General features: G+C 46.5%; 1 non-coding gene across 1 annotated transcript; it reads left to right on the forward strand.

Annotated features, from left to right (window-relative positions):
• The first annotated feature begins 6,154 nt into the window (after positions 1 to 6,154).
• On the forward strand, positions 6,155 to 6,236 carry TRNAS-AGA (transfer RNA serine (anticodon AGA)). The gene has a single exon. It is a non-coding gene; the product is annotated as a tRNA-Ser (tRNA).
• Positions 6,237 to 11,852: the final 5,616 nt, after the last annotated feature.

Consider the following 11,852-nt stretch of genomic DNA (forward strand, 5'->3'; position numbering starts at 1 on the left):
TAGGAACATCAGTTACCCCAATGAGAGACACCCTGCTGATTATAAAGACAGAAGTCATGACCCCTGAATTGAAAAGCAGTAGTTCTCTTGCAGAGAGAGAGAGAGAGAGAAAGGGAAAATGAAATTGAGGATGAAAAGACCAGAGAACTAGCAAGAACCACATTTGAATTGACAGAGAAAATCAGAGAACTGACTAAAAATCTTGAAGCAGTTACGGTGCCTGTAACAATAGGTCCGGTTATGCCTGTTTTCGAGAAGCAGAGGATTGGTGAAGGTGGTTTGACAGTTCCATATGTAGGCAACAGATTGATTGTTCCTCCAGAGCAGACAGAAATGAGAACGGGAGAAAATCAGTGGAGATCAGGAGAAAATCAGTGGAGACATACCATATGTGGAGGAGAGTTGAATGTGCAGACTAACTCAGGTTTGAATTCCGGTTGTGTGGAACGGAACAGAATGATTGGAGGATCGATCTTAGAACCACAAAGAGTGACAGAACCAGTGGGTGCAGAAAAATCCACGGGGATAACTGCTGAAGATTTGAATGAATGGCTGAAAGTTTTGCAGAGGAAAGAAAAGGAATCCCAGGGAATTGATGTAGCTAGACTACGTATGGAAATGGAGGAGCTGATTGTAGGAACAATTCCTACAGAAACGTTGAAAAATTATCAGGAGGGGGAAATACTATTTTTATGCAAAAGCATCACATGGAGAGCAAAGAACATACATGACAGGTTGAAAGGAATAGCCAGTGAAATGGGAATTGACATAGACAAGGTAAAAGCTTTACAAAAGCCTTACCAAGTGGATTTTACAGATAAGGCCATCGAGAATCTGAATAATGCAGGCCGAACAGGGCAGATTAAGGAGATGATTGCTTTGCTGCGAAAATGGGGAGATGTGGAGAGATGGAAAGATAGATGGTATAGAAAGCGAGAAGATGCAGCAGACAGAACTTACTCAACATTCCCTATGAAAGAAAAGGAGAAAACAGTGACAGCTTATCCCATGAGGGAGATTCCAGGAGGAGGGTACGTACATGTCCCATGGACCAGACAAGATATTTTGTCATTTACGAATGATTTCCCTCGACTGAGAGAGAAGCCCGTCGAGTGGTATAGACAGGTTGACAGATTTGTGAAGTTGTCAAAAGTACTGTGGATCGACCTGAATAGTCTGTTTGATATAATTGTACCAGCAGACTTGTGGGCAGAATGTAAAATAGTCATAGACTGGCCCACTAAAGAATACCCAAGAGATCCAAAGACAGGAGCTCCAGACCCGGAGGTCATGAAAAAGTATGAGCAGGTTATAGCTTTCCTGAAAAATAAAGTACCCCCCAAGGAAACAGACTGGGTTAAAATAGATCGAACACATCAAGAAGTGAAAGAATCAGTCCATGCTTACTATGAAAGACTAATACTGGCTTTCAAACAGTTCAGTGGAGATGAACATCTGGGTGACAAGGATCTGAGCCATTTTGTATATAGATTTGTGTATGGCTTGCGACCTGAAATCAGTGAAATGATAAGGCAGCATACCGTAGACTGGCAGAGCAAAAAGATTGATGAGATCCTGAGACATGCAAAATACTTCAGTGATGAGATTGAGGCAAAGCAAAGAAAACTGAAAGAAAAGGCAATGTGGGCACAGGTGAAAGTTGCAGAAAGACAGGAAGCTCAGTTGGTTGAACAAGCAAATAACCCAGGAAATAAACCCAGATTTGGCCCAGGAAAAGGGAAAGGCAATATTGAGGAAGCAAAGAAAAGGTTTCCCTTTCCACAACTGTGGAAAATTAGGGCACTGGAAATCCGAGTGTAAGAATCCACCGTCTACTAACGATGACAATCCATCATTGAATTCACAGGTGCAGAGTGAGGGGTGTGGTCAGCAGCAGCAACAGCAGAAGGCTGTTAAGCAGCAGAATCAGGTGCCAAAACCGCCCTTGCCACAAAGCAGAGGATCCCAGAAGTACAGCCAGGATTCGGGGTTCTACGATGAAGAACAGGTAAACAAGCCAAAACGCGCAAGCACTGTATCACAATATTGGCTAAGGAATGAGGGAAGTGATTCTGAGGGAGACTTCTGACGGTGCCGAAGAGAGGAGGAAGAGTGCGTACTTGACGCAACTCTAGAAATAGACCAGGCAGGACCTTTTGTAGATGGAAAAATCAATGGTGAAAGTGTTACTTTTCTAGTTGACACAGGAGCTACGAGATCCACTGTCAGGTCAGCTGATATAAAAAATCTTCCTCTCTCGGATGAAGCAATCCAAGTAGTTGGGGTGTCCAACACACAGATCAAAACTCAACTTACTGAACCAGTAAGGGTTAGGATAGGGAAATTCTCAGACATGCACCGATTCGTGGTGTGTGACACTAGTCCTGTGAACTTCTTAGGCAGGGATTTGCTGTGCAAGATGAATTGCACTATTTTCTGTACCCCAGATGGAATAACCTTTGAGACACCAGATGAGGATGTCCTATACAGAATGACTCTAGATAACAGGGAAAGTGAGGCTATGGGAACGTATGCTGTGTTCAATCCGGATGGATTACCCCCAGAATTAAGTACACGGCACGCTCCATAAGGCCTTATTTGTGCTGTGTACACAATCTACTTGCAAAACTGATTCCGTTTCGTGCTGTTTTTTCACTCCTCCCGAACCTCACTTTTGGCCTACTCACACACAGCCTTATCATGTAAGTGAAGCTTGCAATGCCGCTGCCTGTGCTGTAACCATCTGTACTCTAAAGCTAGGTTTACACTGCTGCTGTCTGTGCTGTGCCTGTTCTTGGGGCACCTACGCTTGAACCTCTTCTGCCTGTTCTTTAACAGTGTCCGCTCACACCAGGGGTCTCCCTCAGCTCACGCCAGGGGTGCTCCTCAGCTCACATCAGGGGTGTACCTCAGCTCATACCAGGGGTGCCCCTCAGCTCCCAGCTGGTGTGTCAGTCACACTGCACCACTAGATCGGTGAACCCACAGTCACAAGACGGCACTTGTGTTCGCTTCTCTTACCCACCTCGGGACACTAGAAACGTCATGATGGTGATGTGTTTGTAAAGCCTGAAACCGCAGTATAAGCTCAGCATGGCAGGGTACCACAGGCTGGGGTCAGTGACACGTGACACAGGAGTGCGGGGGTGGGGAGTTGGGGGGAGGGGCGCTCGAGCAGAGACAAACTTTAAACAGGACTCAGTGGCTTGAAGGGGCCGGGCCGTTCCGGGTAATTAGGCTGAATTAATGCCCGACAGAGAGGCAAGGACACGGCACACGTCTCTCCCTCTCGATGTGTGTGTGCATGTGTAGGTGTGCGTGCTTGTGTGTGTGTGAAAATGGCATAACTACGGCCCAACACTCGGTTGTTTAGAGCGCCCACACCAATAATAAACACGTGACACAGGGATTACTGGCGTGCAAGGTTCACATTTATTCCCACAGTGGAGAGACGCCGACATGAGTAAAACACAGTTTACTGCCTCTCAGATTGCTATTACAGCCACTTTACACCTGGGAACAGCTCGTACCAGTCGCCAGGTCACTTTACTACACAAGTACCTTGGGCATTAGGTCTTGCAGGTCTGCACTGGGGGCGTTTGTGGACACACGTGACACAATGTGGAACATGAGACTGACTAGTCCAGCTTTTCAACATTTAAAACAAGCATTTGCAATGCAATAGGTCTCGCATTTATGTGAGTTGAAGCTATTGGCATTGTAAATGACAATGCGTTTTATTTACGTTTTAAAAACAAAAACAAAAATAAAAGGCATTGTTATTTGCGATGTCAATAGCACAAACTCGCGTAAATGCGAGACCTATTGCATTGCAAATGCTTGTTTAGCTTGGAAGGATTGTGTGTGCATGTGTATGATTGTAGCAGCAACATCGCGGCACAGTGCCTGTTGCATATTACACTCTCGCACTCACTGCCTTGATGTAAATGCCAAGCAGTGCACAGTTTTCAGTCTGCAAAGTTTTGTTCTTTTTTATCTGCTCCCAACGGGAAAATGGAGAAGACAGAAAACCAGATACAGAAATGGAAGAATGACAAGGCTCATGAAAAGCGTCTATCTGCACTCATACATCTCTGTAATTCATGTAGTGTGCATTTATTACAGTATAAACACGATACACCAATGGAGTAAGTGATATACATCCCTGAATGTACAAAACGTAAACAAGAGTGCATGGATACAAAGGCCTCCCACATATTTAAGACACATATACTGTCTACGTAGGTAAGCCGCGTGCCCTTCCTACACCTCTCGTGGCCCCCTCTGCCCCACCTGTGCAGCACAGAGGTCACAGCCACTTCCTGTATCTCTGTAAAGCCCGGAAGAGTTCACAAAGATACGAAAGTGTTTTAAATGTTTAATGTTTTCTTTGATACCTTGCCTCCATCTGCAAAGATAAAAAGACACTATGCGGCTCGCAACTTTCCCACCAGAGAACAAATGTTAACTCTGATTTAAACGGCGCTTCAAAAGGTGCACTTTCATGTTCTATACTTGACACTTTTTGTTCTTGTGCAAATATTTGTTCATTTGATCGCTGCTTGATTATTATTTTTAAAATGCAATAAAGAGGTGAAATACAAAAAAACAGAATCACACGAAAACATGGAGGCTGTGTTACAGAGAGGGTTCTTTCGCCAGTGTCCGACTGGCCTGCAGGGCAATCCGGCAGTGCCCGAAGGGCTGGTTTTACAGGTCAGTTTGTTGGCCGGTTTATGACCGGCTTGACCGGTTTGTACTGTTGGTTTCTCTATTAAATCAAATATTACCTTCAGCAAGCTCAAACCCATGCAGTTTTCCACTGCTTGCAAAACACTTATGCAGCGTGCCCTTACAAGTTCAAAATTGCCATAATTTGCACAGATGGACCTCTTTTTCAGCTTTAAAATTCAATAAGTGTACATTTTGATTTTGGTGCTCGGGCATATTTTCTGTCCCAGTTTCCCAATTAGAGTCGTGATACCTGCAATTATTACATGGCACTAGCAGTATACAGTATACACTGGTCCACCATTGTCAATCAGCAAGAACATCACACTGGTGTTTACCAGAATAAACAGTACTCCCTGTTAGGCGCTACCTTTAACTTCCTGTACAGTCCGCGTGGATCCACAAGGAAAACAAAAGTTCAGTGGCCAGTACGGGGATCGAACCCGCGACCTTGGCGTTATTAGCACCACGCTCTAACCAACTGAGCTAACCGGCCGCCATAACCACTCCGCACGATTATGTGGGATATGTGCACTGTGGATACTGACGACACCAAGGTACCGAGCTAGTATTTGATTTATAGGTCGACGTTCGTTAACTTTAAGGCGTCATTGATTATAGACACAGAGCAAATGCCTCAGCAGACATGCAGATGGGACATTCCTAGCTCATCACAGTTTCTCGCAAAACACATTGAGGCGCTCAGACACTCCTGGGCCGACTCAGAACTGCACATATCAAGGAGCAATCACCAAGGAACAGGTACATTATTTTAAGAACTGCACTCAATGAGCCTGATTAACAAGAACCACACGATGAACTACAAGAGAGAAGGATGGCGTAAACCCTGGAATCACTCTACTGCCCCCCTCATGCAGATCCCACCTCCCCCCTCAAATAATGGACTGGTCTCAGCCCAGCAGCACCGCGCATGCGCAATCATGTTTCAGAGAGTTATTTCCTGTTCCGCAAACTCTTCCCTAGACCGCAGCACAATCTCTACCAGGCACCGCTGTTCTCACTGTCCTCAACCCTTCACTGCCTGTATCTTTTTTCTATTGTCCTTCTTGACTCTTCTCCACAGCCAATACTTTCATAAACCTTGATCACTTGTTGCACGATTTTCTCTGACGCCTCAAGCACACACATTATACTAACAAACCCCTTTAGGTCATTGTTTCCCGAGCCTTCTTATTCTAAGTTGTTTGCCTTTTTTCATTTGAGGAATACTAGTCTCGGGGGACTGTGCACAGTAGTATTTCATGTGCTGTTTCCTGAACGTCCCCTTTAGGTCATTTTTCCCGAGCCTTCTTTTACTGAGCTGTTTGACTTTCTTAATTTATCTTTCGAGCGAAATATGTGTCCGTGGATGGTGCAGAGTCGTATTTCATCTATTTTTCTCTGTGGACAAGAAGTGCAGGCAGTAGTCGTGGCCGAGTGGTTAAGGCGATGGACTAGAAATCCATTGGGGTCTCCCCGCGCAGGTTCGAATCCTGCCGACTACGCATTACTTTTTAAAGAATTACTTCACATTTTCTTGGCGTGCTTTATGTATCATTACGTCAGGCGGTAATCACTCCCACTGAGAGAGAAGCATTGATCTCAATATAATTGTGCCTCAGATTATCTGCAGGGCCACTGGGATTCAGCGGCAAGAGAGGAGGATCCAGACCAACCCCATCACTGAACTCACAGCCAATACATTATAACAGGGTGATGGCAAGAGGACACAGCAGCGAAAATGAGTGACCAAGCTTGGGGAAACAAAGACATCTATGCACGAGGTGGCATCGAAGACATCTATGCATGAGGTGGCATCAAAGACATCTATGCACGAGGTGGCACCAAAGACATCTATGCACGAGGTGGCATCAGACATCTATGCACGAGGTGGCACCACAGACATCTATGCATGAGGTGGCATCATAGACATCTATGCACGAGGTGGCAACAAAGTCATCTATGCACGAGGTGACACCAAAGACATCTATGCACGAGGTGGCATCAGACATCTATGCTCGAGGTGGCATCAACGACATCTATGCACGAGGTGGCATTAAAGACATCTATGCACGAGGTGGCGTTCAGAAGGTCAAAGTTACTGTCAGCACTTCTGGCCTTAGATAAAAGTGAGAAAGGAGCTTCTTTGAAGAAGATGCTAACTGTGAGAGACCTGAGGCCTGGGCTGCAGGCTGTATACTGCTGGTGAGACTCAGGGCTGGAACACAGAGACAGACGTTAAGTACTCTGGTCTGGGTAGGTCCTCAAGTGATCAACCACCACTTTATTTATCTCCTCATCCCTTCCTGGCCTTGGTGTGTGTGGTGTCTTTGTGACGTAGAGGCTGGGTGTCCTTCTACATCCCTTCCCACATTGGTTAGCAAGTCCTTTACTCAGCACATATAGTCTTTAAGTCTCTGTTATGGGATTGGATGGGGCCGCAGATTGTACCCCTGGCACCTTGGTAACTCTTCCAATAAACTTCTCTGGCTGCCGGTGGTTTGGCATCCTTGGTCACTGAGAAGGGTCTGTTGACTATTGCTGGATGGGGCAGCCACCATCAGCGGGTTCCGGGCCATCTTGATCCTTCTCTGCGGGCATCACTACTTCCGGAATGATTTCAGTGTCTGGCCCCTCACAAAAGTACTCTGGAGACCCATCATCCAAGGTCGACACTCCCAGCCCATTCTGGAACCAGGAAACATTTTTTGTCACTCTCTCTGGTCCCTGTGGCGCCATCACCATGGCGTCTCATCTGTTGTGCGCCTGCCACTACCCTCTCTCAAACGCTGTGCGAATTCCCATCCGGGGTGTTTGTCCCGGATCACAACTAGGGATCCCGGTTTTCTGATATTTTTTTTCCCATTTCCGTCTGTATTTATCCATATTTATTTTTTGGGCATTTTATCTGTATTTATCCACATTTATTTTTGCCACAATCAGAAGACAACGCTGCAGCTAGTATTTTTCCACATTTATTTAAATTGACAATGCACACATGCACTCGGTTGTTATTGGTCAACAAAATACATTAATCTGAAATCTTTGCCATTCAAAAGAATATCCCAAATACACTTAAAAGTGCTATCACAAGCAATTTGTCTCAGAGCCTTGCAGTTTCTGTCATCAGCACAGAGTGCTACATCCTCTCTCCACTGAATACTGAACACCATACAGCCCCACTGAGAGAAACTCACACTGCCTTCAGCTACAACCCAATTGTACCCCACTATAAACACCTGGAAGCAACTCAATTCAAACTATGCACTAGACAAGAGTAATTTTCTGCTTGAAAAAAGTAACAACATTCTGGAAAAAACAAACACTCATAGTGAATAAAACTTAAAGCTTTTACACTCATTATTTGTGAGAAAGTGCCATCTTTCTTGCATGGTATGCCCCCACTTTTTGCTGAATTGCTGACTGTGCTTTGACTGAGTGTGCCCTGGGCTCATGCCAATCAGGTGCCCAGGGCCTATGTTCCTTCCCTAAAACCTAAGACCCAAATTGGCAAATCTTGGCCACATGTCAGCCCCTGGTAAATGGTACCCTAGGTACCCAGGGCCTTGTGACCAGGGAAGGCCTCTAAGGGCTGCGGCACTTATTGTGCCACCCTTAGAGGCCCTGTACCCTAACACAAACACACTGCCCTTGCAGGCTGAGTGTCCGGGTACAAGACAAAACACAAAGTCGACACGGCACACATCCCTGTGTGCCATGTCCGCAACCTACACTGCCCTGGCATACATCAGCCACCCCTGTAGCTGGGTGCCCTATGCCAGTGGTGTGGGCACAGGAGCATGCGCCCTGTGACCCTACAGTACCCAGGTCCATTCCTGGACACTGTAAGTGCAGTGCTGCCATTTAAGAGTATATGGTGCTGGGAGCTCGTCAAACACGAACTCCACAGCACCATAATGGCAACACTGAAGACTAAGAAGTTTGGTATCAAACTTCTCAGCACATTAAACCCGCACTGATGCCAGTGTGGGATTTAATGTACAAAGCACTACAGAGGGAATCTTAGAGATGCCCCCTGAAACCTAACCTACACTCCACGTCTGGTCTGGGAGGCTGCACAGACATGTTGCTGGACCCCTGGGTGGAGAGCCCCGCTCTCCTTGGCCTGCAACAATGAACATCCTGGGCGAGGTGCTAGGTCTCCTCCCCCAGGATGGGCAGGGGGAAGCTTCAAAGGCATGCCCCCTCTGTGAGCTTCTTCAGGCCACTTGCCTTACCCAGCAAACTGGCCCCCACCGGTACTGACCCCCACTTTGGTGGGAAGACTGGCCAGAAAACCCCAGATAAGGACAGGGGATGTGCCAGCCTGCCAACCCCACCCCTCAGGTGGGGGAGGCGAGGTGAAGCACATTCCCGGGCGCTCACCATCTTGAAGATGGGAGGCCCTGCCCAATGAGGACTAGGCTACTGCCCCCCTCCCACAGGAGAGTGGCAGGATAGGCGGTGTACCCACCCCAGGGCAGGGACCCATTGGTCCCTGCCCTTTACCTACGCCCCTAAATCTAGTATTTAGAGGCACCCTGAACCTTCCTTCTCCAGATTCCAGATTCCGAACAAGCAAAGAAGATCAAGAAGAAAGAAGACCTGCCGTGCAGCAGCTAAGAAGACGAAGACACCAACTGCTTCGGCCCCAGCCCTACCGGCCTACCGACCCTCGAACCTGCTCCTGCTAAATTCCAGCACCTCCTGTGGCCAGCAACCTCACAAACCCCAGAGGACCTTGCTGCCTTGTGACTCTGAGCATCTGGGACTCCCATGAGCAGTGGCTCTGCTCAAAGCAAGTTTCGAACCCCTGGCATCAGCCCGGAACCGTGAACCCTGCACACTCTGCACCCGCCAAGCCTGGCCTGTGCAGGAATGAACGAAGACCCCGAGGACGTCCCCACGGCGACTGTGACCCCGAATCCGGCACCCAAGGACCCACCTCGATGCTCCTGACGACGCCTGCAGCCTCAGAACCAGGGAACCCCCAACCGCAATCAACAGAGGGTATGATTTCCCAACATCAAAAGGCACCCATGCACCCAGTGCCCTGCGGCCCCCTGTGCCCGATTCCTGGGTACCTACCTATCCTCCAACTACCCAACTTACCTCTCAAATTGGTCGTGGCACCTGAAGAATCTTCGTCCCCGAGCTTGCAGCCTTTGTTCGTCCTTGAGCTTTCCCATTGAAATCCATTGAGCGCCCGAAGGCTCAAAAGCACCCTGCACCCAGCCTGCCCGAGTGGCCCTGGCAGTGCAACTTCTACTCCTACCTACTTCCCCATTTGCCCTGAGCAAGTGACCAGGAGCCCAGCTCCCACAGCCGCATGGCCTGCTGGTCAGCAGCCACCAACCAAGGCCCTCCTGCTTCCCATAGGATAACATTGGGCCTAACTCACTCTGCACACGGCTGCCCCTGTCCCGCTGAGGGTGTAACAACTGTACTTACCTGACCCTGGGAGACCCCTGAGTCTGTGCCCAGAACCTTATCTCTGCCAGTCGAGTACTTACCCAAAAGCCGATAACTCACTTTTCTTCCATTGGGTAACATTGACTGGTTTTCTCAGAAATTTCTTCTAAGTGTGGAGTTTCTAAACTTTAAAATATTCACCTAAAATCAACCGAGTAATAAAAATGGAAATACTCACCTGCTATTAGGAGAGATACCAGTGCTGGATTTTGGTGCCCAGCACTGACCCTGCAAAGTACTCAAAACCGTACTTACCTCTAACTCAATTTTCTCCCATAGGAAATCATTGACTGTGTTTCTGTGAAATTTCATGTGTCGATTTTTGCAAACTACAAATATTCTTTAAAAATTGTACCAACTGTAAAAACGTAAATGCTTACCTGTGTTAGATAGACATTCCAGCCCTGAGCCTAGGAGCCCAGTACTGGATTACAGAAGTAACGAGAACATACTTTACCCGTAACTTGAATTTTCTTCCATAGAGAATCATTGACTGTTTTTCTATGAAATTTCTTCTAAGTGTCGATTTTACAAACTTATAAATATTCCTTAAAAATCGCCTGTATAACTTAAACGCTGTTTCTAAGCTGCTTACAGGTGGTACACTAGTGCTGAATCTAGGACCCAACACTGACCTAGAAAAAGTAACCATAACCCCACTTACCTGCTAAGTGGAATTCCTTCCATAGGATAACATTGGTAATTTGAACAGAAAAAGTGTCTGTCAACTTTTAAAATAGCAAAATATTACTTAAAATTCACAACAGTAACTAAAACGAATTTACTCACTTGTTTCCAAGAACCGTCCCAGGACTGAATCTAGGATCCAGTCCTGGAGTTAGAAAAGTAATCCTGAAAGTAATCAATTGCAAATAACTTAATATTCCCATTGAGCTCAATGTATTATTGTGTTTGAAATTGTGTTGCCTAATGCAACAAAACTGTAACTATTATCTGCAAAAGTCAGTTGCCTTTTGCAAAATATTTAACTAAAGCATCTTATTCTGAGAAAGTATATTTTGATACCTATTGTTGGTTGCAAAATAAAACAACCATATTTTTTTTTATAAACCATTGGCCTAGAGTTCAGTTCTTGAGTGTGTGAGACCATTTGCTGACTGAGTGTGTGCAACAAATGCTTTACACGGTCCTCTGATACTGCCTTACTGCTCGACCAAGCTACCACTTTAGAGAGTAAGGTTATGTCTAACTTTAACCTCTGCCAACCCTCTGGGGACTGTGGACTCTGTACACACTGTACCTATTTGGGAACAGTATATACAGAGCCACTTTCTCACATTATCCAGAAAGCTAAGGACAGGAAAAGAAAAGTAGCGTTTTACTGGCAAACTCTGTAAGGTGGCGCTAATGTGTTTGGGTGTGAATAAAACCCATCAGAAAAAGACATTTGCAAGAAATGTGTTTCCTCCTTTTTGGGATCCATTTCACTGGGGAATGAATGACGGAAAGTAGAGGAAAGAACAGTCACGTTTTTCTGCAAGTGAGCAGGAGCGCGACAGAAGGAGAGGGAAGAAGAGGAAGAAAGAGGGGGGCAGCAGAAGTGGACACTGCCCTTGTCTTGACAGCAACGGTTATGGGCTATGCAGTCCGTTCACAAACTCTGCAAATACTCCAGTCAGTGGCATAGC

Source organism: Triturus cristatus, chromosome 12, assembly GCF_964204655.1.
Source record: "Triturus cristatus chromosome 12, aTriCri1.1, whole genome shotgun sequence".
NCBI lineage: Eukaryota > Metazoa > Chordata > Amphibia > Caudata > Salamandridae > Triturus > Triturus cristatus.